This window comes from Macaca mulatta, chromosome 5, assembly GCF_049350105.2.
Source record: "Macaca mulatta isolate MMU2019108-1 chromosome 5, T2T-MMU8v2.0, whole genome shotgun sequence".
NCBI lineage: Eukaryota > Metazoa > Chordata > Mammalia > Primates > Cercopithecidae > Macaca > Macaca mulatta.
In genome coordinates, this window is record NC_133410.1 from 69,031,468 (window position 1) to 69,059,152 (window position 27,685).

At 32.8% G+C, this 27,685-nt stretch overlaps 1 long non-coding RNA gene across 1 annotated transcript in view; it reads right to left on the reverse strand.

Annotated features, from left to right (window-relative positions):
* Nucleotides 1-903: 903 nt before the first annotated feature.
* The window catches only part of LOC144340982 (uncharacterized), a 71,225-nt gene continuing 44,443 nt past the window's right edge, over nt 904-27,685 (reverse strand). The window contains exons 2-5 of the long non-coding RNA XR_013417520.1: nt 7,497-7,621; nt 6,621-6,685; nt 4,190-4,277; nt 904-1,041 (exon numbers count right to left, since the gene is read on the reverse strand). This is a non-coding gene — a long non-coding RNA (uncharacterized LOC144340982). The remainder of the gene's footprint in view (nt 1,042-4,189; nt 4,278-6,620; nt 6,686-7,496; nt 7,622-27,685) is intronic.

Sequence of the window (27,685 nt, forward strand, 5' to 3'; positions counted from 1 at the left end):
AGAATAATATAGGAGATATAGGAGACATGTCATGGATATTCTAGCTCTTCACAACATATTTATGGCACTTGGTTCTCTCAAACTAATGCTTTTCTCTAAGAAAACTGACACTGAGATACCCTGAGCATCCATTAATGTATAAAACTGGAAGTAGAAACAACAGCAGACTATTTCTGATTGAAGGCTCCGTTAATAAACATGTTCCAGCTTACTTATATACTGTGTGCCATTGTACCCTGTTGTTTCACATTTTAATTTTATGTTTTCTAAACTATATTTTGAGCTCCTTCAATAGGATTTTACACACATACACACATATAAACACACATATATAAAGAATATATACATATATGCATATACACTTATACAAATACACACATTTTCTATATCCTCTATAAGTCTTAATTCCTAATTGTTGAAATGTATTTGTGACAAAAATATACCTATTATCAAAAAGTAGCTACCCTAAAGAGATAAATTGACCTTTTTTTTTAACATTCTGATCCATTTTCAATTAATCATATAATTTTATAGATGATATTATATTCGACTTCCTATGTCACAGAAGGAGAAAAATTCTCAGATTTCCTCTTGTATAGAACAACTACTGAGGCTGGAAAATTTACTCGTATTATCCTTTTGCATAGAAACTGAGTCCCAGGGAACCCTAAATTTGGTCATAACACTCATGACTGAGAAACAATGAAGTATGGATATGGCAGGAGTGGTTTGCAGACACATGAATGTTCTTCCCACTCTATCCTGTTTTTTATTTAAAGTGTGGAAATGGAAGAAGAGTAGGATATAGGCAGATTCTTGAAGAGATGAAAACATAAATTAAAATGAGAAAACAGACACATTAGACACAGAAAAAACACTATCTGTATTATTTCATACGCTATTGTCATAGTGCATTTCTCTAATATTTAGCAACAAGTCAGTATATCCCCGACCTTCAACAAATGAAGCTGCATCTTACTGCTTCCAGGAGTGATAAATGACAGATATTGGTGCCATAATTTTTCACTACTTGAATAGAACCTATGAATAAAATGAAGAAACACATTCAGAAAAATTCTTTAAACAAAATGTCTATGCGTGCTGTTCAGATGCCTTTACAGTAGTGTTGCAAGTTTATTTTCTTTTCTTAAAATCCACTATTTTCTGTTATTTATTACACACAATAATAATGATAACAAAAAAAGTTTATTATCCAACTGATTAGTAATTTAAACATATAATCTCTAGCCTGTCTTTTTAATGCATCCTATGAAGGTTCAATAAATATTGATTGAAAGTGAGCAGTTATGATGATCTTTTTCATGCAGAAAATATGCAATTACTTTAAAAATTATAAGTATTAAATTCTACTTCTACATAACAGAAATTTGCAAATCAGCATGTGATCACATTATCAAAAATAGAATGGATCAGAAAATGGTACTCAATAATTTCAATCAGATCCTGTTTTCTTTTCTGTTCCATTATTCCATAAACACCTATCCGCACAGAATCTTCTGAAGTCTCCATACAAAACCAAGTATGAACTAGATAAAAGTATGAAGATAATTAAGAATTTTACTGACACATAATAAAGATTTTTTTTTATGTGAAAAAATGTTGAGGTTTTTGTTTTGCACAACCTCAAGCTGTTCTATATTTCCATGTGTAAATATAGGCTATAAATCTGTTCAGATAGAAGCTTGCAGCAAAGGCACAGAAAACACACATATGTCTATATATAATGTGTGTGTGCCATATATATACATGTGTGCCATATGTATATATTACAATGTTTAATTAATAAAAATAGTTGGATTTAACACTCATTATTATTATATTATTAACTTTAAAATTATTTGTGAAGGATGTGATTGCTGATTTTGTGTGTCAACTTGCTAGGCCACAATTCCCAGATATTTGGTCAAACATTATTCTAGATGCTAGATGTGTCTATAAAAATATGTTTTTGCACTTAAATTGGTAGTGTTTGAGTAAAGTAGAATGCCTTGCATAATGTTGGTGCACTTGATCTAATCAGTTGAGGTCTTCATAGAATAAAGACTGAACCCACCCAAGGAAGAGGAAATAATGTCAGTAATGTGCCTTCAGACTTGAACGACGACATCGATTATTCTCAAGGTCCCCAGGCTGCCTGACTACCCTGAAGAATCTGGACTTCTTCACAATAATTGAGACAACCTTTCATAATAAATCTCTTTGTATCTATACGTATTCTGTTGTTTCTGTTTTTCTGGAGAAGCCTGACTAATGCATAAGGTTTATTTTATGTCAGGTTATGGATATTACAATTTACCTGTTATCAACTTGATACCTCTTATATCCTCTTTCACCTTCTCCTTTATTTCACAGCAGTGATGTCTGGAATTATTTCTCAGAATATCCTTTAACATAGATCTTTGTTATAAGTTTTCTATGAGGGAAACTAGCACAAGATCTGCAAGGCAGAACTGAAAATCCATTATTCTCCGGAGATCATTGGGAGCAGATGCTTGAAGTCTGTAAGCAAGATTCACATGGCTACTCTTAGGGAATGTTCTTGGGAACCACCCACTTTTGACTTGCCAGTTGTACACAGTAATGGAGGCACACTAACCTCTAAGAGATTCTCCAATTTCTGGGGTAGAACCTGTGAACAACATGCTTCTAACAATGGTTTTTGGAACCTTTTCTCCATCAACTTTCCAAAACATGTGTTTGTCTCTACTCCCTGTATTAAAACTCCCTAAGAACAGAATGGGGGCCGGGCGCGGTGGCTCAAGCCTGTAATCCCAGCACTTTGGGAGGCCGAGATGGGCGGATCATGAGGTCAGGAGATCGAGACCATCCTGGCTAACACGGTGAAACCCCGTCTCTACTAAAAAAATACAAAAAACTAGCCGGGCGAGGTGGCGAGCGCCTGTAGTCCCAGCTACTCGGGAGGCTGAGGCAGGAGAATGGCGTGAACCCGGGAGGCGGAGCTTGCAGTGAGCTGAGATCCGGCCACTGCACTCCAGCCTGGGCAATAGAGCGAGACTCCGTCTCAAAAAAAAAAAAAAAAAAAAAAAAAAAAAAAAAAAAAAAAAGAACAGAATGGTTTAGTTTTCCTGACACCACTCTAAAGTGATTCACTAGGCACTGAAGATACAAAGACTAATTAAAAAATGACTCTTGCCTGGCAATTTTAACATCTTCCTATACTTCATGTTAAGATACATAATTTAAAATAACTTAAGTATCATTTAACTTGTTTTAATATATTTATTAAACAATGGGGTACAGTAGTTAAATTCACACAGTACCTAAAGTCAGATTACAGTTCCACTTCACAGCTTGGTGACTTTGGGAAAATTATTTTACCTCTCTGGGCCTCAGCATTGTTTTTTAGTTTTTTTTTTTTAATTCTTTTTCTTAAATGGCAATACTCAGCTAATATATGTGAGCTATTTAGAATAGTTCCCAGCACATTGAATTTACCATATAAATATTAATTATTACATTATTACTTTTCTTATCATCATTGCAGCTTACTATTGTTCAGCTGAACTAGTATCTCTTCCATTCAGCTTTATGAATGGGGGCTGGTTTTTGTTTTAAAGAACACATGTTTTAATAACAAAATTGTATATCACAAATTCATAGTATTGAATATAAAAATGACATAGTAAATTATGTCATAAACAGTAAAAAATTTTGTAAAGAGTAATAATTTCTTAAATAATTATCATCCATATAGGTAGTCAATTAATTTTAATTGAGTCTAAAAGATAAATACATATTCAATTAAAATGTATAACTCATTAAGTAAGCTTCAGTGAAATATAAACATAACTTTTTAAAAATAAAAATGAGAAATTTGCATTTCAAATGTGATTAATACAGAATTTCAAATTACACATTGTATTAACTTCTGCTGAGTGAAATATTAACTCTAATATCACTGGTGCTTTATCAACTTTTTCTTGCCAAATAAAATATATATACAAACTTTTTAAATTTTGTGTTGTGTTACAGACATTTGCTGTGTAATTTCATTTGTCACTTCATGAATTCTATGAAAAAGCTCCTGGGAATTCCTGCAACTGCTTAAAAGTCTTTACAGGAGATTTCCTGGCTTTTTGGCCCCATAAAAATTGGAGGCAACAGCCTGAGGGTGTCTCTTATTGAGTTCAGCAGAGAACAGCTTTACCTTGATGGACTCACTTCAGAGGAGTGCACTGAGGGTGAGCGTTGACAGGAAATCTCAGGACAGCAGTGGACAGAGAAGAGATGAAGTACTAAAAATAAAAGCAATTGAAGTTAGCAATTACCCAGCCAGAAACTAACTTTGCTCTCTGAGTTCATGTTAGACTCACTTTGGGAATTCCTAGTTATGCATTGAGGATTATCAGTGGGAATCAATATTGGAGCTCTCAACTGGCATATTCAGACATTGATATGATTTGATCTTAGTTCCTTCTAAGCACTGGAAAGAACTTTGAACATTTTCAATATTGATATGTTTAATTAGGTATTATTCTAATCGGTTTGCAGGAAGTATTGGAATTACAAGATAAATTTTGGTATCTTCTTGGTAAACCCCCCAATTTTCCCAAGTATAGAGAATTTATTAATATAATGAAATATTTGTAATGGTATAGGGACACAAAACAAAATGGGGCACTCATTTTGTACTCAAACACAAGTTTTTATTTTACCAGTAACTTTGTAAGATGCCTATCAAATACTGTACATATAGTGAGTACTCAGTTAATAATAGATACTCCCTTCATGACATCCTTTTAGGCCAAGAAACCTAAGATATTCATTTAGCTATCTGAATATAAAAATACAGTAAATGTTATGTTCTAGTTTTGAAAAAAAAGATAAATGATTAACTGTGACAGGTATGAATTATAGAGTATTATGAATTTATGAAGTATCACAACTTTGGAATTTATTTTACAGATCATTTAAGATATGTGCAATAAAGTTTCTGCTACATTATGCTTAGCTTCTCAGATTCTCTTTTACTTAAATTTATTCTTTGTAGTAGAAGGGAGGTTTTTTACCCCTTCCTTCAATCAATTAAAACCATAATTATCTTTATTTTCATGCTTATCTAAACCTTGTATATTCATTTTTACCTACTAAGTAGTGGAGTTGTATTTAATAATTTCTTGTGTGAGATCTGGTGGTCCGAAATGAAGCAAGAACGATTTTGTGGTCCACACATGTTACTCAACTACTGGCTGACCTCTTTGGTGTGAGACAGCAGCCAGGCCTGCAACTGCTCCACCAACCCTAGATCCTCCTTCATTTTCTCCAACTTCTGGGGCAAGTATGTAGCATCATAGGGAGGAAGTCTAGCTTCTCCTGCAGGACATCCATACATCATCGAGAGGTAGCAAAAACGGATGTGGGTTTCAGTCTGTTCTTATGATTTCCTGCTTGTCTTTTTTCTTTTCCAGCTTTACATATATCCATCTCTTCCTCACTATCTGCCACAGACTTCAGGGTTTAGAATCAGTCATGGACACAGCAGTCTTACAATGAATGCCTGACTAGCTCCCACAGTTGTAAAAGGTCAAATCCTTGGACGGTGCCACATTTTATCTGTATATACATTCCATTGGTTTTGCTCTTCTGACTGAACCCTGATACAGTAGAGCTTAATATAAATTCTCAAAATATTGCATACTTTAAAGATTGAGATACAACATTTATCTGTGAATAATTCCAAATTAAATTATTTGAATTAATTCAATTACAATTGAATATATTTGAATATATTTACTTGACAATCTATTAGAATTTATAGATAAATAAATGATAAAGACTACTATGGAGTCAGATGTCCCATGTAAAACTGAATGGAAATGGTTTTTTTTAAATTTATCTTGTTTTGTGGCCTATTCACAATATGTTTAAGATCTCAAATTTAACATTAAATGTGTAATTTGCCTTTGAGTTATGTAGAGACAAATAAAATGTCTGTAAATTTCTTTCTGTTACATGTGCATTTTTTTCATTGAGTGCTTTGAAAACATAATTACAGGACTGAGCCAAAGCTTAGAAGTGACATGATAAGTTTGTTTTTAAGAATGATATATCAGCTAAATTACGCCAATAGGTGTAATCATGAAGATATCCGGTAAATTTTATTTTAATTTCCTCAAAAAATATTAAACTTACCACAAATTTTAAGATGTTGTTGAAAATGTATGTGAGAAACCTAAAGAAAATTAGGTACCACTTGTTCACCCACTTTAGAAAATGTAAGTGGTTTATAATCATTAATGGGGGCTACATCTGAGGATTTGAAAAAATCCATCAACCTAGTAGAGAAATTTTAGAGAATAAAATAGCTATAGAAACAAGTTTCCTGAAGTAAAACCAATCATTTATCTTTTTATTCTAGATAAAAAGGTGAAAGCTTCAGTCTTCAAATGACAGTTAGAAAATATGGGAGGAAAATGTTCTTGCTAGGTTGTGATAGTGGTAATTTTTGAGGGAAGGAAAATAATTTTGCGTGTATTCAGAATTTTCATTAGAATCATGAAGTAACAAGGTAATTATACTATAAAATCAGAAGAAGAATTGGGACTAAGTTTGTTACCAGTGGAAGGTATCTGACTTACCAGCAGCAAATCCATATGGATCTGCAGCAACCTCAATTCTTGCGTCCTCAGAAGAAAGAATTTGACTAGGGCATGAGACAGAAAAAGAGACTGAGACAAGTTTCAGAGCAGGAGTGGAAGTTTATTTTAGAAAGGTTTATAACAGGAAAGAAAGGAAAGTACACTTGGAAGCGACCCAAGCGGGCCACTTGAAGGATAAGTGAGGTGTTTAACCATGAGTCCAGCACTTTACAGACTGGCCTTCTTCTGACGTGTTGTACCACTTTCCTATGATTCTTCCCTTTGGATGGACTGCCCGCATGTGCAGTGCCCTCCTTACCCTTGGGAACTGAGTACAGCAGTGTGTTTAGGAAGTTGTACGCATGCCCGCCTGAGGCTTTCTTACCTTTTCCAATGATGTGCCCTGAAAGGTCAGACTCTGCCTTTTTGTCTCTTAATGTGTATGCCCAGGAAATTGGTTCTCCCTGGCATTTGCAATTACCACTTCAGTGGTACAGGTGCGGACCATCAGGAAATGGCTTTTCCCAGTGCAGGCTCTCAATTTATCACTTTTAGAGGGGCAATGTGATCATTGTCAAACCATCACCTGACATTCATGGTGGGTGGGGGAGAGCCCTCTCCTGTCCCGCTCATGGCTGTCTAACTACCTGTAATGAGTGTAGTAATATCAATATAAATACCACTTCAGAGGAGGAGCAATATGGTGGAAAAGAAGGCTCCAGTGATCATCCCCTTCCCCTTCCCCGCCCTCCCCAGGAAAGAACACCAATTTAACAACTATCTACAGAGAAGAACACACACACACACACACACACACACACACACACACACACACCCCTTTATAAGAACCAAAAATCAATTAAGTCCCCATAGTACCTGATTTTATCTTCATATCACTGAAAGAGTCACTGAAGAGATAAATAAAACAATCCAGAATTGCTGATGCCATGCCTCCCTCACTCCTGGCAGCCACAGGGTGATGCAGAGAGTGTCACTGGGTGCTGGGGGAGAGAGAACACAGCAATTGTGAGGCATTAAGCTTATTGCCGTTCTGTTACAGCAGAAAGAAAAACTGGTCCAAACTCAGCTGACATCTGCTTATAGAGGGAGCCTTTAAATCACTGATAGCCAGAACTAGTCCATCACAGTGGTCAGAACTTAAGTTCCTGCAAACTTTGTTACCTGAGCTAAAGTGCTCTGTCTCTAAATGAACTTGAAAAGAATTTGAAAGAACTCTGTGTCTCTAAATGAACTTGAAAAGCAGTATAGGCCATAAGGACAGCAACACTTAGGCCAGTCCTAGTGCTGAATGAGGCCCAGAGACAGTGGACTGAGGAGACACGTAATATACTGAGACATAAGTAGGTGCAGCCATGGGAATGCTGGCCTCGTCCCTCCCTTAACCCCAGGCTGCACAGCTCCTGGCTTCAAAAGAGACCCCTTCCTTCTGCTTGAGGAGAGGAGAGGGAAAATAGGGAGGACTTTGACTTGCATCTTGAATACCAGCTAAGCCGTAGCAGTATAGGGCACCAGTCAGAGTCTTGAGGCCTTGCTTCCAGGTGACATTTCTAGACACATCCTTGGGCCAGAGGGGAACCCACTGCCTTGAAGGAAAGAACCTAATCCTGACAGCACTAATCACCTGCTAACTGAAGAGCCCTTGGGCCCTAAATAATCAGCAGTGACACCTAGTTACTAGATCTAGGACCTTGGGTTAGCCTCTGAGACTTGCTGACTTCAAGTTAGACTCAGCACATTTTCTAACTGTGTTAGGTGTAGGGCAAAACTCCTTCTGCTTGAGAAAAGAAGAGGAAAATATAAAGGGGACTTTGTCTTGCAACTCGGGTACCAGCATGGCCACATGGTGATAGAGCACCAAGTGAGCTCTTGCTTCCAGGACTTGACCCTTGAATGGCATTTCTGGACTTTCCCTGAAACAGGAGGAAGCCACTGAAGGTTGAGTCCCAGGGCAAGCAGCATTCACCACAAGACAATTTAAGAGCCCTTGGGCCTTAAAGGAACATCGGAGGTAGTCTGGCAGTAGTCCTAGTGGCCTGGGTGGTGGTAGCTACAGGGTGATCCTCCTCTGCCTTTGGAAGGGCAGGGAAGAGTGGGAAGGACTGCCTCTTGCGGTTTGAGTCCCAGTTCAGCAACAGTAGAATAGAACACCAGGTAGATTTCTAAGGTTTTTAATTCAAGTCCCAGACTTCCTGAGGGCACCTCTGGATCCACTCAGGGTCTGGGGGCATGACCACCCTGAAGGGAAGGACACTGGCCTGACTGACTTTGCCATTTACTGGATTGTAGAGCTCCAGGGACTTGAGTGAACATAGGCAGTAGCCAGGGAGTTGATATAACAGGCCTTGAATATAATATAACAGTGCTGTGCTGACTTCAGGTCTGACTCAGGGCAGCGGAGTGGTGGTGGCCACAGGGAGGAGTTCTTTGTAATGCCACCCCCAGCTTTAGGTGGTTCAGAACAGAAAGAGACTTTATGTGTTTGGGAAAAGGTAAGGGAAGATGACAAGAGTCTCTGCCTGGTAATCCAGAGAATTATCATAGATCTTGTCCAAGACCATCAAGATGGTACCTCTACGAATCCGCAAGGGCCACAATGTTACTGGGTTTGTGGAGCCCCCAGCTTAGATGAACACCTAAGTTCTGTCAAATGTCTGGAAAGCCTTTCCATGAAGGACAGGCACCTACAAGCCCAGACAGTGAAGACTACAATAAATACCTAAATCTTCAATGACCAGACACTGAAGAACATCTACTAGGATCAACACTATCCAGGAAAACATAACCTTACCAAGTGAACAAAATAAGGCACCAATCCTGGAGAAACAGAGATATGCGACCTTTCAGATAGAGAATTTAAACTAGCTGTGTTAAGAAAACTCAGAAAAATTCAAGATAATACAGAGAAGGAATTCAAAGTCCTATCAAGTAAATTTAACAGAGAGATTTAAATAATTCAAAAGAATCAAGCGGAAATTCTGGAGCTGAAAAATGCAATTGGCATATTGATGAATGCATTAGAGTCTATTAATAGCAGAACTGACCAAGCAGAAGAAAGAATTCGTGAGACTGGGCAGGTTATTTGAAAATACACAGAGTAAACAAAAGGAAAAATAAAAAACAATGAAATACTCCTGTAGGATATACTAAATTGCCTCAAAATGACAAATTAAGAGTTATTGATCTTAGAGAGGAGGTAAAGAAAGAGTTAGGGGTAGAAAGTTTATCCAAAGAGATAATAACAGAGAACTTCTCAAACCTGGAAAAATATATCAATATAAATGCAACTTCTGGTTTCTAAATGTGTATCTTTGGTTCATCTGGAAAAGATTAATTTCAATTTTCCTTCAGTGCCATCGACTTTCAATTCTATTTATTTACCTTTGCCATCAGACATCATTTCATATCCTTTCTCTATGAAAAAATATAAAGAATATTCCATTAGTCATTTTCATTGGTTATTTCAACTCTCTTCTTTCCATATTAGGACTGAGAACAAGAAGAGGTAAGGTTCCTATGATTAAAAAAACAATATGATAATGCTCAAAAAAGACACATTGATTACCATGTTTTTGATAATATATTCTTACCCTTAGATAATTTTGAGTAAAAGCCATTGTATCTTGTCAAAGGATTTTGAAACACTGAAGATACCCTGCTAGGAGGCTCTGAATTCCTAACATAGAGGAACTCTAACTAAAAAGCCAACATCATGTACTGGAGTTGGATGGAAAGAATGTACATATGAATAAAAGTGTTTAAGTAATCAATAAAGAGAAAAATGTGATTATTGCAAGGATAATATCTTGACACAAAATATACACTTAAACTTTTTAAGTGTAATATAGTAGTCAAACTGAGGAGCCTACTAAATATTTCGGTATCCTACAGAAACAATCTATTTCAAGTAACTGTTCATCTTTAGTCTTGGCAATTTTCACTGGCTCAAAACGATAAGAAGTTCTAACACTGCCAACACCTACACTAGTATCAAATTGTTCCCTTTTAAATTATTTTTATCACTAGATGACAACTTCGTCACAGCAGGGTGACTCAAAAAATTCTCACTTGAACTCCAGCCTGGGTGACAGGATCAGACCCTGCTTTCTTTTTTTTTTTTAATTCTCACTTGCCACTTAAAGCATAATATTAGTGCTTAACCATTTCTCTTGTACTCTTGACTTTATTGTGCTCTAGACTATATTTTTTTCCACACTATGTCCAATAAGTTACAAGCTTGCTCAAATGTGTAATTAAAGTTTTAGTACATTTTTAAAAACTATTACTGAATAAAAAAGTAAATATTAGTGTTGAAAGTGAGTGAAGAATTTCAAAAGATTTGTTCCAGTACGGATACATAATTAGTGAGACATATTTCTGTATGAATGTAGATAGAGTTGCTTCAGTGAATCATGACAATCACTCTTTTGGTCTCTGCATGTTGCTTTACATTAATTATAATAAATACTCACTACAAATATAAAAATATCTGTGACTACATCTGAAACTAAGTCTGAATTTTTCAGTTTTCCAGTTTTTATATATGCCATTAATAAAGCATATATATATATATGCTGATTTTCAGTTTTTATATATGCTGTTATGCATATATGCTGCTTTTCAGTGTTTATATATGCTGTTAATTCAGTCGTTTGAGAAAACAGATTTGCACCTCCAGGTGATCTCCTTCTCTGTCTTAATAGACAGTATGCAATTGTCTTTCACTTTCTCTTCTACTACCTCTTGTTTTAGCCTTTAATCCTTCACCCATTAAAGTAATTTGCTTGAAGATTGTATCCTTTGTTGGAAAGTTATAGATATGCTAAGTGGAGTGTAACAGATGAGTTTTATAATTTGAAAACCTACTAGCTATCAGGTAATAAGCAATGACTCTTGCTAGTTTTATTGACTATTAAAGGCACATTTTATAACCCATGTTTCTGCATATACTTTGTTTTCAAGTTGAAGCTTAAGGTGCTAAATTACATATCATATCTCTTCAAATCATTATTATAAAGCCATGTGTTACATAGAATGGTAAAATAAAATATTCTTACGATCCCCGTTCTCTGTCCCACACTCTCACTCTTAGTTTTCTGATGAGTTTTTCTTTAAAGAAGTTCCCATATTGCAATACAATTTATTATATAGAGTCATGTGCAGTCTATTCACACATCTTAATAATTTTAATAATTTGAGAGAACATGGCATATTATACAAAGGTCTTGGCATTGAGAATTTAGCAAACTTTGTTATTTACTAATTTTGTGTCTATAATCTGTCAAAATCTGATTTCTTACAGGTAAATAGAGTGTTGTGGTGAAGGCTGGGGTAGAGAAAACATAACATATATTTGGAACAGTGACTGGCACATAACAGGTACTTAATAAACATAAATTATACTCTACACATACCTTTATGTTCACATCTTCAATGTGGTATCCAAACTTCACTATTTCAAAGAAAGAAGTATCTATTTTTAATACAAATGTTTCCCTCGTAAAAATTGTTCCAAAAGATGTGCCTGCTCACTACATTTTTTTTAAAAAAATATATAAACTGCCTGATTCAAATGCAATAAACTATAAAAATATTTTTAAAATCATCACTAAATGTTTGATTCTTTTATATATGGTGATAGTAGTATGCATGTGGAATTTAATTAAATGCCTCCTTCCTCAAAATTGCAAAGACAAACTATCTGGTTCTTTCTTTTCAATTAAAGACTGAAATTTATTTTCAAGCAATTATTCTTTTATTGCAATTAAGATATATTGCAGCTCTAATTACATTACATTCTTTTTGAGGCTTAAAACATCAATATCTTAAAAATTATATTTGTAATTTCTGGTGAATGTTATAGTTACTACAATAATGTTGAGTAGATTCATCTCCTTATATTTAAAATGAAAACATACCAGCAGCATCAATGCACCTTTATTTTATAAATTCTTTTCATAATGATTAATCAGTACAACAGTCATTTCCATTAGAGTCTGTTGCCAGTTGGGATTTTCTAAAAGGGATTATATAAAATTTTACAGTCATTAAATGGAACTTTCTCTAAAGTCCATGACATTCCTATGAGGAAAATTAGTATACAGTGTAGTACTGGTAAAGGTGGTATATAGTCACAAGACTACGGAAGTGAAAGAGGGAGTGTAAGTGTAACATAAAACTGGAAAGATTATTATTTGTTTATTATTATACTTTAAGTTCTAAGGTACATGTGCACAACGTGCAGGTTTGTTACATATGTATAAATGTGCCATGTTGGTGTGCTGCACCTGTTAACTCATCATTTACATTAGGTATATCTCCTAATGCTATCCCTCCCCCCTCCTCCCACACTATGACAGGCCCTCGTGTGTGATGTTCCCCACCCTGTGTCCAAGTGTTCTCATTGCTCAATTCCCACCTATGAGTGAGAACATGCGGTGTTTGCTTTTCTGTCCTTGCTATAGTTTGCTGAGAATGATAATTTCTAGCTTCGCCCATGTCCCTACAAAGGACATGAACTCATCCTTTTTTATGGCTGCATAGTATTCCATGGTGTATATGTGCCACATTTTCCTAGTCCAGTCTATCATTCATGGTCATTTGGGTTGGTTCTAAGTCTTTGCTATTGTGAATAGCACTACAATAAACATACATGTGCATGTGTCTTTATAGCAGCATGATTTATAATCCTTTGGGTATATGCCCAGTAATGGGATGGCTGGGTCAAACGGTATTTCTAGTTCTAGATCCTTGAGGAATCACCACACTGTCTTCCACAATGGTTGAACTAGTTTACAGTCCCACCAACAGTGTAAAAGCATTCCTATTTCTCCACATCCTGTCCAGCACCTGTTGTTTCCTGACTTTTTAATGATCACCAATCTAAATGGTGTGAGACAGTATCGCATGTGGTTTTGGTTTGCGTTTCTCTGATGGCCAGTGATGATGAGCATTTTTTCATGTGTCTGTTGACTACAAAAATGTCTTCTTTTGAGAAGTGTCTGTTCATATCCTTTGCCCTATTATTATCAATACTGACTACTATTGTTGACAAAGGAATTAATAATTCAACTAAAAATATTTCAAAGAGCCAAGCAGGATTACGTTTCTTAAAAAAAAAAAATCTAACTTTCATCTATGTCCATTTTTTTAATCAGTGAAATTGAATTTCAAATATTATCAGTTTACTAGTAAGGGGAAATGCTAATTTCAAAGTTTCAGAAAAGATTACAAAACGTCAAAGTTTTTATACGTATTTTTGTCTTTCTACTTCATAGCATATATATCATTTCAAATAATATATATTAATACATTTATTTTTCTGTTATAAAATGTCAAAGATTTTATATATATATTTTTGTCTACTTCATAACGTATATATAATCTAATTTCATCCTAAATAAGCAAATGCACACTGAAACTGTATGCCTTTTAGAAGGATAAAATAATTTTTGGTAAATTATTTGGTATACAAATGAATCTATTTATAGATTTCAAAACGACTATTTAATATAGTGATGTGAATGTTTAACAATTAGGTGTTGTCTTATTTTTATTTTTAACAAACTTAATTTAATGTATATTATTTTATCACTTATGTTTTTAATATATATAAGTAATATTAGTAAACATATTAGTAATATTAGTAAACATAAGGAATAAAATAATATATAAATATTTATTGTTCCATTGAAAAAATATTTACTACAGTCCCTCAAATATTAAATTAAGTTTGGTTAAAAATAAAAATAAGACAACATATAATTGTTTAACATTCACATCACCATATTAGTCATTTTGAAATCTATAAAGAGATCCATTTTGACTTACCCACAGGCATATATTTAAAATATCAAATAATTTACCAAAAGTTATTTTATCCTTCTAAAAGGCATATACTTCCAATGTGCATTTGCTTGTTTAGGAAGAAAAATAGAAAAAGTTCATGATTCCTTATTAATTAAAATTTATATAATTACTTTCATGTTATTTAAACAGTATCTGGAAGTTCAGCTGAATTCCAAAGACAGTTTTGCCTTGTAGGCCTGAAACTAATTCTTTTAAATTAGTTGGAATAAAATTATGTAAAATAAGAATTTTTAAGATAATCTTCTTATAAAATATAAGATGGAACAAAATACTCCTTAGGCACTCAGGTAATTCCAATCCTTGACTTAGAAATTATCTTTAGATTCAAGTAATAACACTCTTGAAACACTACCAAATTTCTAACAACTTTATATGTAACAAGTGGCATATAAACCCAAATTACTCTCTGGAAATGTGGTATCAGTTAATGATAACTCTAAGAAAAATATTCCATGATATTGATAATTTGTGAAGCATTGCACACAGATATAATCTAGAATGGCATATGTTTCCAATATGATTTTTGGAAGGATAAGTAACCACATATTTATCATTACCCCATATTATTTCCACGTTTTTGGGACAGACAACTTAAATCTTTTCTTCTGTTCAAGAATTCACTACAGTAAGCTGAGATTAAAATAAAAGTAACTGAGTTTAAACTGTAACCAACATTGAGAATTGGCTGCAAAGGAGCATTTCTATCTTTTATTTTTAGAGGGACATTTAAAAAATGTGGGACTTTATTTCTTGTCTCCTCTCCATATTTTAATTTTTTTATATACTCATATTAAAATTTTTCTAAGCAACATTTTTCCTATTTTTCTGATTTGTTTAAATTATATTATTATTACTAGAGACAGTTTTAAATTATATTTATATTTATTATATGCTATTGATAATAGTGAGATTAACAGTTTACATTTTTTGAGCAAATACTATGTGCTAGGCCTCAAGCTCAAAAGTTTACCTAAATTTGTGCTTTAATCTGAAGCCTTTATTTAGCAGATTCTGTTATTATCCCTGATTTACAAATTAAGAAAGTGAGATTTGAAGAATTTAAGTAACTTGTCCAGCACAGATAATTACTACTGCTGAACATTTAACTCCAAGTTCTTAAAGTCTTTACTTTGTATACTTTATAAAATAATTTTATTTATTCTCTTTCAGTCAGTAAGATTGTATGACTTCTATTTTAAAATTTAATAAGCGACTTTAGGCATAAAAGAGTAATATAGAATACATTATCTCTATATATTATGTATTTGTATATCAAATTAAATAATGAACACTCATATACATATTAGTATACATAAGGAATACATCCTTATAGTAAAAATAAAACCCTTATGTATACTGTTCATAATTTTTCTCCTTTCTTCTTGATGTCACCTAAGAAGTAGCAACTTATATTCATTGGCATTTCTTTAAGTTTTACTGCATGTGTGTACCTCTAACTAATATACACAGTTTTGCTTTGGATGTTTAAAAAAACTCATAAGAATGATAATTATACTACGTGTTTTAATTTTTCTTTTGCTATGTGATTTGCTGCTGCTGCTGTTTTTGTATGGTTTGATATATTTGTGACAATAATCTTTGTTATTTGTTTTGTTCCAGTTCATTTATTTTCATGGTTTAATAATATTCCATTATATAAACAAACCATAATTCATTTGTCCTTACTCTTATTGAGAAAGGTTTTTGACCACAACACGTAATGAGGTTCTGAATATTTGTGTCCAGCTCTTCTCATGTAAATATGTGAATATTTCTCTAGGGCCAAGAATAACTGAGAGTGGAGCTGGGTCTTAATTTTCACACATCTTCTACCCTATTTAATGATGTCAATTAGTTATCAATTTAATAGTGGAAATTTACATGCTTAGAAAAGTATTAATATATTCTATTTCCTATTTCTCATCATTACTACCACCATTTGAGATTGCAAATATTAATTTTTGGCAATCTTCTGAGCCTTAAATGGTTTATAATTGTGCCTACAATTCAATTTTTTTATCCTTGACTGTTAGTGATATTGAACATTTTTTAATGTATGTGTGGATAATACATGTCTCTACCTCTTTGAATTTCCCTTCTGTGTGGATATTCTTTCTTCTTTTTTGACTTGATATGTAACTCTTTATATATATATATATATGTATGTGTGTATATATATAGGTGTATATATATGGCAAATATTTTGCTGTTATATTTTTCTTTCACATTTTATGATGTATCTTTATCAAGTTTTAAGGATTTATGTAATATATCCATCTTATATTTATTTTGCAATTATTTTGTCCTATAAAAGAATCTTTTTTTTTTTTGCTATTCAAAATAATAAAAATCCCTTATGATATATGCTATAAGCTTAAGAAAGATGTTTTCACATTTAGGTATTTAATCAATATAAAATAATTTTTGTGTATGTAGTTCAATGGCTATCGTTTTTCATAGAGATCATCTTTTAGCATCACATTATATAGTTATGGGTCTGCTTCTCAATGTTATGTACCCTTTTATTAATAGTTACAGCTATAAGTCTGCTTATTCACTCTATGTGTCCTTTTATCAATTTGCTATATACTTTGGTGCTTATGGCATAGAGTTTTAATCGCTATTACCATAGCATATGCTCATACATGGTAGGATAATTTCCCATATTTTTTTCCATCTTCTCTATATTAAAACCTTTAATCTCTATGTAAATTAGAAAATCAACTCAGTTTTCACGTAAAATTTGGGTTGATATTATATATTGAAGTTACATGGTTTTCATAGACAAATTTTGAGGACTTCTACACATTTATTCTATCGTCTTCCTATTCATTAATATAATTAAGCTGTTCATTTGTGATTTTGTTTCATGTTGGTCAATTTTTTTTTTTTTTTGGACGAAGTCTCACTCTGTTGCCCAGACTGGAGTGCAGTGGCGTGATCTGGGCTCACCGCAGCTTCCGCCTCCTAGGTTCACACAATTCTCCGGCCTCAGCCCCCTGAGCAAGCTGGGACTACAGGCATGAGACACCATGTCTGGCCAGTATTTTAAAAAATAATGTTCTCCATGAAAGTGAAATATATTTCAAACAGCAAACCTTTGACCATTGATCTCAATACTGCTTATATTGTGGTCAGAAATCATGGAATGCTACATATTCTTTGAAAATTACAAAGATTTTATTTATAGCCTAGAGTTTAGTTTTTTAAATAAATAAATAATATTCACAAATGTTCCATCTGTGCTTCAAAAGTACACATAATTTCAAATTGTTTTTATGTAAAACTTTCTATGCATATATGTACATACATTTGTATGTATGTATTGGATCCTACTACGTCACTCAAACTTTCTCTAACCCTGTTACTACTTGGACTGATTAACTTGCTGAATAACAAGAGAGATGTATTTAAAATCTTCAACTGTGACAGGGAATTTGTCAACTGGTATGCGTAATTACCTTAAAACTGTGTTATCTTGATGGTATATTATTAGGTGCATGTATACTTTGAAACATCATTACTGTTGAATTAAGCATTATAAAGTATTAGGTACCTATTTGTTTAATAATGTTGTTTCAATGAATTCCATATTTTTAATATTAACATGACCTCATATATTTTCTTAGTTTGCAGTTTTCCCATGCACATTATTTTACAACCTTTAACTTTCAAGCTATCCATATCCTTATTTTTAGATACCTTTTAAGTAAATAGTACATACTAAGATTTTTACCCAATTTTGTAATCTACATTGACATTTCTTATAATTATTATTGACTTAAATTTATACTTTAATTTATAATTTTCTTGTTGAATGCATCTGCTTTATTCTTTTAGACATTCTTTTGAATAATTATAAATGAATGAATAAGTATAAAATATGTAAATATAGTATAGAAAAATCTTCTTTATTCTTTTCAAAGTAATTTGTTAATTTTTAAGGTCTCTTGATCATTGCTCACATTTTTAAAATGATCTTTCATCTAGTATTACGTTTATCTCTTTTCAACTTGTTTTATATATTCTATATGTAATTGAATATCCAAGTCTCTGTCATGTATTTCTACCCCTTGTTACTTCTGCTGACTCATGATGCTTGCTAGTCCATACATTTTCCTTTTTCTTTCAAAACATTTAGAACTCATATCACTTTGCTGTTAATCTGTAGAAATCAAAATAGCCTAATATGTATATTTACATTTTGTCAGAAATTATGTGTTTTTGTTCTATTACTTGTCCCGGAATGTGACAGGTTGTGTTACCTTAACTAATAAAGATGCTGCATTTATATATTTTCCTTTTTATTACTTTATCTTTCTAAATATTCAATAAAATTAAAGTAGTCATATAATTTACTAATCTAGGGAGTAAATTGGGGCAACTGGATAAGGCATGGACTGTACTATATAGACTATTATATATCTGACATTAACTATTTTAAGAATAATGTGTGTTATATATGTGTTAGGCCAATAATTATTTTAGAACAAATGACTCATTGGCATTATGTAAAGGCAACTTGTTTTTAGCAAGTTTGGAGATTATACTTTTCTCATTTATAATTGGTAGACATTTTTCCATTTTCTTTGATAAAAATAATTTTAGAAAAGACAGACGAGCCTGAACCTGGCTTAACAGTTTCTGAATTGATAGTTTCCTTTTACAATAATCATAATTTATTCATATTTTTGGTTAATACAAAAATTATAAACATTCAATAAATATCAATATTTATACTTTTATTCTCCTATTGTCAAATATTTAAAATAATCTATTCATAAAAAACATTTATTAATCACACATAATTTAAATTGAAGTAAAACATTTTAATATCATGAAAATAGTGAAAGATTATTGATCAACTATTATGTTAATGCTGAGATATGAAAATATAAATTATAAATTAATATCATATGGTCAAAAAATATGAGATAAATTATGAGTAAACCTAGTCTTTGTTAAGTTTTATGTGATCCCAGATTAGATGGCATAAACTGATAGTTTAAATAAGTGAGAACTATTGGGCCTGCTTTTGTGGAACTTATTTTCCATTTTTTTAGACATTTTTATATCTATTCCCTAAATATTTTCTGAATTCTTCATACAAAATAATCTAACTGATTCATAGATATCACATTGATTATTTTAAATAACAAGTAGGCTACTCTAACACCCATTACTTTTGCCTCATCTAGTCATGTCTTTTAAAAGAGATTTTTTTAGTATTTTTAATTCTTTTCAAATTCTTGCCAGTCCGATGTTTGTTTTTTGAAACGTGCTTACTTTCACTACATTTCTAGCAGTAATTTGACTTTTGTGTCTATTTCTTAGTAATCCTCATTATGTTCACACACTTCTATCCTTAGAAATATTTTTTCCTTTGTAATAACAAATAATAATGACTTCCGATTATTAAATGAACACAATTTGAACTGATTATTCTTCCTATTTCAAAATCAAATTCAGAAAGTTTTTCATACTTAATGCTGATCTTCTGAGTATGGACATCTCACTCTTGGAGATAAATCCATATGGAGAATTTTTCATTTATCTTAAAATATTTTATTAAAGCTCTAATCTCATTTATGAGTGGCACGTGAGTAGAGCCAAGTGTCAGTCACCTAGTGAGATGGATTAACTTGCTTATCATCGCAGCAGAAGGAACGTGCCTTCAGGTTTGTGTGCATGCATGTGTGTATGTGGTTGTGTAATAACCATAATTGAGTGCTAATTTATTTATCGTATTCTGAAAAAACATGTCCTGTAATGGCAACTCGGTTGAATGAGGGTTTGAATTCTGGTAGCCTCCTCCTTATTTTATTTTTATTTCTTTCTATAATTGTGATTGAAATATATATAAAAAAAAGATATAACTTAAAGAGATTATAGACTGCAATTTTAAAACATAGATTAGAGTCTGCATTTGTTCCTATACATCTACTCAATATATTTCTTTATCTCTTAGATTTTGTATGGCGAATAAATGCTTTGTTAGTAGTTGATATTATTAAGCAGTTCTCACTAATTTAAATTGGTCCGAAATAATAAAAGTAAACTTATCTGAGATAAAGTTGATCTTTGGAGGGCATTAAAATTATTCACATGTAAAAGACCTCATATATGATTACTGGTTTATTTTGTATTATTTTAGGAGATATATAACAAATATGCTATATTTTAAATATTTATTTTTGAATTGTCTGATGCAGTACAAATTATCTATAAAGCCTATGCTATTTAAGTTGGTTATTTAATATTTATAATTAGTTTAATTGTCTACTTTTTCGAGTAAGATGATCTTATAAACATTTCGCAAGGTTCCAAATCTCCTATATTTAAGACTTACAGCATCTGAATTTTTACGCTTTGAATCTCTTTCTAGGTTTAGTTATATGAAAGGGAATTTCCATACACATATTGTAACATGTCAGTAATGAAACACATTTTGTTTCAATGCATTGAACTTTTTTGCTATATTTGAAATCATTTTAGAAAGTATTTACATGCATTTTCAATCTGTTTTTCCCATTAAAGAATAGCATGTTCATTTGAGTTTTTGGTAATTTTAAGAATTTGTGAGTTATCTATCCTGCATATTAACATCAGACTATTTTATAGTCCCCCTACTTTATAATAAAGGATTAAAAAGTGTTTGTTACTATAGCTAATTTTGAAAAATAAAGTGGGATGGAATATTCAGAAAAGTCTATTCGCCTCTGACATATTGCCACTGGCCATGATAGCTCTAAAATTTCGGGTGAAGCCCCCTTTGGCATATTTTGGAGTGATTCCTGTACTCCTCACTGAAAGTTGGTAAATTGCTTGTGTATTCATTTTTTATACTCACTATTTTTATTTCATGACCATTGATTTTACTCTATTTTGCTATTCATTGGATGCTATCATTCCAATAGTCCCCTCCTATAATTGTTCTTGTATATATTTTAATATCTACTAGGTTAAACCTGCTTTGTTATTCTATATAAACTGAATAGAAACTCATTTTATTTTATTTCATAATTTATTCTTTCAAAAGAATGTTTCTGATATCAATACATCTGGAGTTTTAATTGAACTCATATGCCAACAAATACATATGTGTTTATATTATATATAATATGTCTATTATTAAACATAACTTTAAAGTAGTTGATCTAATTATGAGAATGTCACTCCATCCTGGAAAAACTGGCATATTGACAAAATTACTGTATTACACTGATTCTAAGATACTTTTGCAAATAACATTTTGATACAAGATACATTTATAATTGATGATATAATAACATCTTTAAATCTGGGGCTCTATAGTTTTAGTGTTATGTAGAATATTGGTGTCTTTCAAAAAGAAGGAAACATTACATTACATGAAATGAGTTAACTTTTTTCTTAACTTTTACAATGTTTTGTAATTTTATATTACTACCATTTACATATTTTGTTTACATTTTTCCTATGTGATGATAATACTATTGTTACTTTGGGATCTGAATCTGTGTGTGTGTATACGCATATGCTTGCACACAGCTTCTTTTTGCTTATAGGTGCCTTGAATTTTCTGAAATTAGTCATTTAAAAACGTTTTACTTTTATTATTTTTATTTCAAATGGTCAGTCATCTCAATTCAATATGTGCTTTTGAACCATCGTCTTTAAAAATTCCATTGATTTTTTCTGCCACTCAAACACAAAGATTGGTCTTTACTCAGAGTTGGTTTACAGTCAGGTGGATATTGGCATGATGTTGGCTGATATTTTGTTAATTTCTGCTCAAAATTTTATGCCAACATCGAGGTGGTGCCCTGAATATGTATTCTTATAAATGCACAATGTTAGTTAGGAGACTAAATAGTCTAAGTTGAATCAAAAGTTTGTGTTATTGTAAGCAGTTAGTATACAGTTTTATTATTCTGCTACTTCTCTGAATTTGGTATGATTTTCACAATAAGAAAAAATCCTGTAACCTCTGGCCTTTGCCAGAAGAGGCTCGACACAATAAAATGTTAAGACAATCTTCTCATCAATGCTAGTAGAAGCCAATTACTACCTGTTTATAGAGTTGGAGAAGGACTCATGTAGTGTGCACCTGATTATCCTATGAACTGATTGAATTAGAGTGGATGCTCCTCATATTTATTCCTTGTTCATCACTCTATTTTACACAGACCTCTTTTAGTTTGGTCCCATCTGTGGGCTCTCTAAAAAAAACAGTCATCAAGGATTTTGAAAAGACTATGATTCTAACCCTTAGTTTCTAGTCGTGATGAAGATTCTTTACTTCATTTTGTTTAGTTTCTTATTTGTATTTGTTTATTTTGAGGATCTCTTCTGTATGAATTTCAAAGAAATAAGGAGATATGCATGTGGTCAAATTATCATCTTGATCAGAGTTATCAAGACAAAGAAAATAAGCTTCTTTTTTTTTTTTTTCCAGCTTACTGTTAAGGACTGCTGTTTTCATTCTGCAATTGAATCAAATTGATTGAACAATTAATTGGAAGGTCTCATATTTAAAATCTCAGGACAGGGATAGGTACTGACTGACATGCTGCTCTTCAAGCATGGCGAGTGTCTAGTCCTCCCTTTCGAGAGAGTCTGCTTACCTGTTTGCCTTGGCAACTGTTAGTTACTGCTTTGGTATCCCAGGAACAGTTTTCTCTTGGTGCTATCACACAGAGATTAATGCAAGAATGTGATAGATCTTTCCCAGCAGGTCAATAGGTAAAGAAAAGAAAAAAGTTGCAAAACTCCCATAAAGACAGGTTTGCATTTTCTTGCGAAGTAAGTTGTATATCAAGAGTCTTTGAAATATTTTCTTTTGTTTTCATAAATGTGAAAGCCAATGTGATAAAATAAAACACAAGTGCTGTGTAATTATGTGACAATTAAGAGAAGCCTTAATATGTATTTCTTTTTTAGAGAAAAAGTTACTCATTTAGAATGGTGTATTGGTGCTGCTATTGATGGTATTATTGATGATACAAGTACTGTTGGTCCATCATTTATAAATCATTTATTTGAAAAGTTATACCAAAAGTTATTTCAATTTATTTTTTAAAGACTGAAGAAAAAACAAATTAACTAAACTCAAAATCTTAACAGATCACACTTGGATACTGGTGGGGAACTCCGAATGCTGATTTAATCCAAACCAAATGACTATTTTGTGAGTTATTTGTTCGATTTAAGGAAAACAGGAAAAGTTGAAGTTGGCTCACACATTCCAAGTCCCTTAAACAACTTCGATCAGGCAAGGAGTATGTCAGGAACTCCGTTCTGGTTTTGTGGTGTGATTTTGGTTTATAGATGGCTTTAGCCTCTCTGTAACAGACCGGGTATCGAATGTCTTAGCGGTGACCCAGGGAAGTCAGAGGCCTGCCATTTAGTTCTGATACATGCACTGAGGCTTGTCTCACTTTTCTGGTTTACATTTCAGTTTTTCTTTAAATTATAGCCTTGTTCAGAACCCTGACCTTCGTATGGTTCTGGCAGTCTTTTTGGCTCTTGCTATCTTTTCCCTATTAGTTACTTTAACTTTAGGCTGAAGCCTTATCTCACAGTTTTTGTTTTTGTTTTGGTTTGGTTTTGATCACCACGATTAATTATACTGCCATCTATCTAACTTCTAGCATTTCCTAACAGCCATAATGTCTGTTATTCTCTACCATAATAAAGCTGCTGAATATAAATCAATCATATAAATCAATCAAAAGTGTCAATAATAAGCAAGCAAAATAAAATTAAAATTTTTTTACAGTTTAAAGGCAATCCCAAAAGTTAGTTCAGCTCCTAAAAATTTATTTCTATTTCTGAATTTTTATTCTTGTTTGCTTGTCTAAATGGGAAATTAAATATGTTTCTTCATCAAGTAATGGTTAATCCTTTTTTGTTTATTAATAATTTGAGAATATTAATCCAAGAGTACGTACCCACAGTCTTAATATTTCCTCCAGAGACTTCAATATGGGGCACCATTTTTTTTTCATTATCTACTTTTATGTTTTTGCGTTAGTTTACCAGGAATAGATGACAACTTTTATGGTACATTGGCTCTACATTTAAACTTCAATGTATTAATGAGAGATAGGTTTTGTTTTTGCTTTTGTTTTTAACAAATAATACAAATTATTTGTGAATATAATTGTATTTCCAACAATTACAGATGTATTCAATATATATTCCATTTTGTCTACAACAATTAAAAAATGAAAATAAGTATGAGATACAATGATTTCAGAATTGTATTTCATATAATTGTATGAAGAAATCAATCTGCAAGCTTTCATTCAATCACTTTCGCATGCTTTTGAAATGCATTTATATGAGGCCTATTATTTGGTAATGTGGATCGGAAGTGAAATAAATCCGGGGACCCCATACCTCAATTATTAATCTAGAGCTCTGATCATAGAACATCTACTACTGTATTTATAGCCATAATCACTTCTGATCCTTTAACAGAAGCGTCTATTTTAATTAGTTCTGGTGCAAATAAATTTTCATTCTTTGACACCTTCATCTTTCTAAATATGGCCCAAAGGTGTATTATAATTTCTGCACATATCACTGCATGAATCTCATGTAACCTGGAGAATTTTAAATATAGAAAACTTATGTTTCATTCTTTTTTTTTTTTAGAGACAGAGTCTTGCTGTGCCACCCAGGCTGGAGTGCAGTGGTGCGATCTCAGCTCACTGCAACTTCTGCCTTCCAGGTTCTAGCAATTCTCTTGCCTCAGCCTCCCGAGCAACTGCAACCACAGGTACATGCTGCCATGCCCGGCCAATTTTTTGTGTTTGAGTAGAGACGGGGTTTCACCATGTTGCCCAGGCTGCTCTCGAACTCCCAAACTCAGGCAATCCACCTGCCTCAGCCTCCAAATTGCTAGGATTCCAGACCTGAGCCTGTACATGGCGCCCGGTCGTTTGGTTCATTAAGAATGTCAAGCACCATCAATTTTTTAGTTTTAACTGTTGCAATATTAATTCTAACTGTTGCAATTAATTACTAGAAATATTTATTATAAATATATTTTAATGTCACTAATTCAAAAATAGAAAGAAAATTAATGTTTCCAAGTAAATACTCACCTCTAGCCCTGTGGTATAGTTTGCGGTTGGGTGGAGTGATGTCTCCAAGTTTGTTATTTTTGCTTAGGATCGCCTTGTCTATTCAAGCTAATTTTTAGCTTTACGTGAATTTTAAAATAGTGTTTTTAATTCTATAAGAGTGTCAGTGGTGGCTTAATGGGAATAACATGGAATTTATAAATTTCTTTTGGCAGTATGGACATTTTCACGATATTGATTCTTCCTATCCACAAGTATAAAATGTTTTTCCATTTGTTTATGTCTTCTCAGAGTTATTTGAGCAGCGGCTCGTATTTATCCTTGAAGAGGTCTTTCACTTGGCTTGTTAGCTGTACTCTGAAGTATTTTATTCTTTTTGTAACAATTGTGATGGAAATTCATTTGTGATTTGGCTCTTGGCTTGCATGTTGTGGGTGTATAGGAATGCTAGCAATTTTTGCACATTGATTTTGTATTCCGAGAGTTAACTGAAGTTGCTTATCAGCTTAAGAAGCTTTTGTACCAAGACGATTGGGTTTCTAGATATAGGATCATGTTGTCTACAAACAAAAATATTTTGACTTCCTCTCTTCCTATTTCAATATCCTTTCTTTCTTTCTCTTGCCTGATTACCCCGGCCAGAACTCCTACTACTATGTTGAATAGGAGTGGTGAGAAAAGGCATCATGTCTGGTGCTGTTTTTTCAGGGGGAATGATCCCAGCTATTGCTCATTCAGTTCAATATTGGTTGTGTTTTTGTCAGATATGGCTCTTATTATTTCGAGTTATGTCCCTTCAATACCTAGTTTATTGAGTTTTTAACATGAAGGGCTGTTGAATTCCATCAAAGGCCTGTTATGCATCTATTGAGATAATCACATGATTTTTGTCTTTAGTTCTGTTTATGTGATGAATCACATTTACAGTATGGCACTGGTACAAAACAGACACATAGACCAGTGGAAAAGTATAGAGAGCCAATAAATAAGACTGCACATCTACAACCATCTGGTGTCTGATAAACCTGACAAAAACAAGCAATGGGGAAAGGATTCCCTATTCAATAAATGTTGTGGGGAGAAGTGGCTAGCCATATGCAGAAAATTGAAACTGGGCCTCTTACTTATACAATATGCAAAAATCAACTCAAGATGGATTAATGACTTAAATGTAAAACCCAAAACTATAAAACCCTAGAAGAAAACCTAGGCAATACCATTCATTACATAGGCCAGGGCAAAGATTTCATGACAAGGATCCCCAAAGCAATTGCAACAAAAGCAAACATTGACAAATTAGGTCTAATTAAATTAGATTGTCTAACTTAATTTCTGTAGTTTCTTCTGCACAGCAAAATAAACTATCAACAGAGCAAATAGATAACCTACAGAATAGGGAACAATTTTTGAAATCTATGCATCTGACAAAGGTCTAAAATCCAGCATCTATAAGAAACTTTAACACATATACAAGAATGAAACAACCTCATTAAAAAGTGTGCAACAGTATGAACAGGAACTTCTCAATAGAAAATATATGTGTGTCCAACAAACATATGAAGAAAAGCTCAATGTCACTGATCATTAGAAAAATGTAAATAAAAACCACAATGAGATACCATCTTATACCAGTCAGAATAGCCATTATTAAGAAGCCAAAAAATAACTTATGCTGGCGATGTTGTGGAGAAAAAGGAATGCTTTTAAACTGTTAGTGAGAGTGTAAATTAATTCAACCATTGTGCAAGACAGTGTGGTGATTCCTCAAAGACTTAGAGACAGAAATACCATTCGATCCAGCAATTTCATCACTGGGTATAAACCCAAAGGAACATAAATCATTCTATTATAAAGTCATATTAACATGTATGTTCATTTTAGCACTATTCACAGTGCAAAGACATGGAATCAACCTAAATGCCCATCAGTGATAGACGGTATAAAGAAAATATGGTACATATATACCATGGAATACTATGTATCCATAAAAAGGTGAAATCATGTCTTTTGTAGGGACATGGATGCAGTTGGAAGCCATTATCCTCAGCAAACTAACACAAGAACAGGAAACAAAACACTGTATATTCTCACTTGTAAGTGTGAGCT